This window comes from Lycium ferocissimum, unplaced genomic scaffold (assembly GCF_029784015.1).
Source record: "Lycium ferocissimum isolate CSIRO_LF1 unplaced genomic scaffold, AGI_CSIRO_Lferr_CH_V1 ctg18299, whole genome shotgun sequence".
NCBI lineage: Eukaryota > Viridiplantae > Streptophyta > Magnoliopsida > Solanales > Solanaceae > Lycium > Lycium ferocissimum.
In genome coordinates, this window is record NW_026717723.1 from 7,976 (window position 1) to 11,274 (window position 3,299).

The window sequence follows — 3,299 nt, forward strand, 5'->3', positions numbered from 1 at the left end:
CGTCCCCCGAGCGTAACACAGATTTTCTGAAAAGATATTTTCGATTCCTATTTTTCGGGGTTTTTAACCTCCCGAGCCTATATTTTGACCCTTTTACGGGGGTCGGGGTATCCCCCAAACCTTTTTTCCCTGATACCATCGCAAGATATTTTATATCAGTAAATTTTTAATGAAGGGCAAGATCTTCTAATATTTTAAAATATTTTTATATCATGTTTGATTAACGGGGCAACTCAAAAAATTTTTTAATTTTTTTTGATAGCATGAAAATAAAAGATACGGGTAATTTTTTTTTTTTGAGGGGGCATCCGGGCTGTCCCCAAAATTAAAGACCAGTCCGTAAAGGAAATCCGGCAAAAACAAGTCCTCAAAACTACTACGATTAGAGGCCCAAGGGCTACCATATGACCCCAATAATAAACTTGAGGTGGCCCTCATAATTGCAAAAGCCCAGAGTTTTTAACCCCAAGGACGAAAAGGGCGCCATTTACTTCATCACGAAGCTACGTGTCACCGTCAGATACACGCCATCCCCCCAAATACATATATGTATATCCATTTTCATTTTTAAAAAACTTCCAAATTAAAGCTATAAAACCCTTTTTTTTTTTCTGGGCTAATCTTCCCCTTTTCCTATTTTCACTTTTTCCTCATTTCGAAATTCGAATTGGATTCTTTCTTCACCTTAACAACGCATAATCTCCTTTTCCGGCGATTAACTGCAAACGAACCCTTAATCATGGGAGCTTCTCACAGTCGTGAAGGTCTAGAATTTTGATTTGAATCGATTACGATGATGATGAACGTGGAAACGAAGAACACTACCAAGACGCCACCGAAAATCATAAACTCCACAGGTGAGAAAAAAACCCTGGACGATTTAGTTTCCCAAAATTTAAAAAAGCCCTAAAACTTAAATACGTTTCCTCGGAATCACCAAAAAACCCTTTAAAAAATGCCGTTAAATTTATTGCATTGGGGAAACCCCCAAAGTAAATGGATAATATCCAAAGTTAACTCATTATGAGTTTGTTAAGACATTGAAAATTGAAGGTGATAGTGATGATGATGATGATTGTGAAGATGGGGGATTTTGGTTTTTTAAAAGTGGGGAAAAGATTGGGGTTAGGTTTCAACTGATATGAATTGAAAATGTTTGGTGATCAAAGGAGATTGTTTTTGTGGATAATGGAGTTTGGGCTTTGAATTTTTTTGGGGATGATGAGTAAGGAATTCATTACTAAGTTTCAGGATTGTTTGTTTGAGAATGTGTATGGAATTGAGGCTACCGAGGCAATAAAGTGAAGATTTAGGGAAAGGGTTTTTTTTGGGGGGTTTAAAAACCCGAGGAATCGGATGATGCAATGGGGGAAGATGGGATTCGGGTGTTTGGACAAGTAGGGAAAGAGTCCCGTGAGGGAAAACCCGGGGAAAGTCGTTTTGTTGAGGAATTTGAGGAAGCTGCGACTGGTAGGAACAGAGTTTGGCTAGGGGCGGGATAATAGTTTTCTAAAGATTCGGTGTTAAAGTTGGGAATTTCAGCCATGGAATTCACGGGAAAGGTGTTTATGTGAAATTTAATGAGAAGGATAAGTGGGGGGGAGGAGGAAGGGCCCACCCAAAAAAGGCTTTTTGATGGGGTGCTAAAGATGCTAATGAGTCCTTTTGGAAGGGAAGCCCCGTTTAACTGGACTTCACCAATTGGATATTGAGACTGGGAAGATTGTTACGGAATGGGAAATTTGAGAAGGACGGGACTGATATTACCATGAAGGATATAACAAATGATCAAAGGGTCACAGTTGGATCCTTCTGAGTCAACATTTTTTGGGGGTTTGGGTGATAACCGTGTGCAGTGGGGTATGCGTGATAAGAAGGGGAAATTTTTCAGACATTAGCAAATTCGAGTTTCCTTTTTGAATTGGACTCAGGGGGATCAGTTTTCAAGAGGAACAAATTTTCAATGCTTTGCCACATTGATCCCATTGTAGTTGGATCACTTGATGGGGGGATTCCCCCTGTACTCTAAGACCTCGATGAGGCAAGAAAAACTGCATTCCCCGGCCTTGGCCCCCCAAACATGTTGATGTTACTTACATGGCAAATGGATACTGGGCACGACTGAAAAACTTGATCTTGATATGCACTTTGTTTACTGATAAGGGGTGGGGGGACCAAAACTGGTTTTTCTGGTCGAATGGGAAATAAAATCCCCGCCCCAAGATTATTAAAGCTGACTCCCGTTGATGCGCATATGGTGGGGCAAATAACAAGTTCCATGGTGGCCATTTCTCATGGGAAAAACCCCCAATTTCTTTTGCTGCTTAACATGTAAATGTTGGTTTGGGAATTGCAACTTTCATGTTGCTTGTTTGTTGAAGAGGGGGATACATCAGTATTCATGTTAATAGCTCCATGAAAATTGTCTTTTTTATTGTGAGTTCATATGTGGTTGTTGCTCCTTCCAGCTCTTATGCAACTTTAGTAAATGCAATCCCCTTTGGGACTGTAATTTTTTGGGGTATAATTGACCTTGGATATCAATACTCACTTTTTATCTTGTTTGATGAAGGCTATCCTTAATTTTTTTTTTTCATAGGGGGAGAGTGTCCCATATGTTATAAGTTGAAATCTTTACTATAGATTCTTTTTTGCCTCTTTGCCATAAAGTTATCGTTTTTGGAAGTTTTGCATATGTGATGTCCTCATCTGCTGTTTGCCATAGCCTGGGTTTCTGTACTTATGATAGTTTTCTTTTTCTTGTATGCTATATATTACCCTTTAAAAAATGATTTTAATCAACTTTTTCACCTCAACTTACACTATGCTGCGATTTAAGTCACGATACTTTTAATCATCAGCCTTGATTTCTTCTTTATAGCACAGTCATCCGTTTTTTCTTTATATTTTTTTTTACCAAATTATCTGTTCTGAATGAGCCGAAATTAAAAGTTCCCCAAAAAAAGTTTTTCTCTCTCAGGATGATTAACAAATGCAAATATTACCTCTTCTTTTAGTTGCCTGCCATCTTTTGTTATGTGCTGCACCAAACCTCCGAGTATCTGGTTAATGTTTGAATGAGAAATTTGTTTGTCCTAGCAGGTTTTAGTGTTTTCCCTTTTTTATGTGTTTTTCCTTCTTGATTTAGGACAGCACTGTTGTAACTGTGCATGCTTGTGTTTCGCCCCTTTTTTAAGCTGAAAGAATGTGAATAACCTGACCTGCCTTGCATTTCATTTCCAGGTTACTGAAAGTGGCAAGAACGTCACTTGGTTGAGCAGTAGGAAAATTAGGTGATA

The 3,299-nt window shown here is 38.7% G+C and overlaps 1 pseudogene; it reads left to right on the forward strand.

Annotated features, from left to right (window-relative positions):
- The first annotated feature begins 793 nt into the window (after positions 1-793).
- Positions 794-2,328, forward strand: LOC132042837 (protein CYPRO4-like; annotated as a pseudogene).
- Positions 2,329-3,299: the final 971 nt, after the last annotated feature.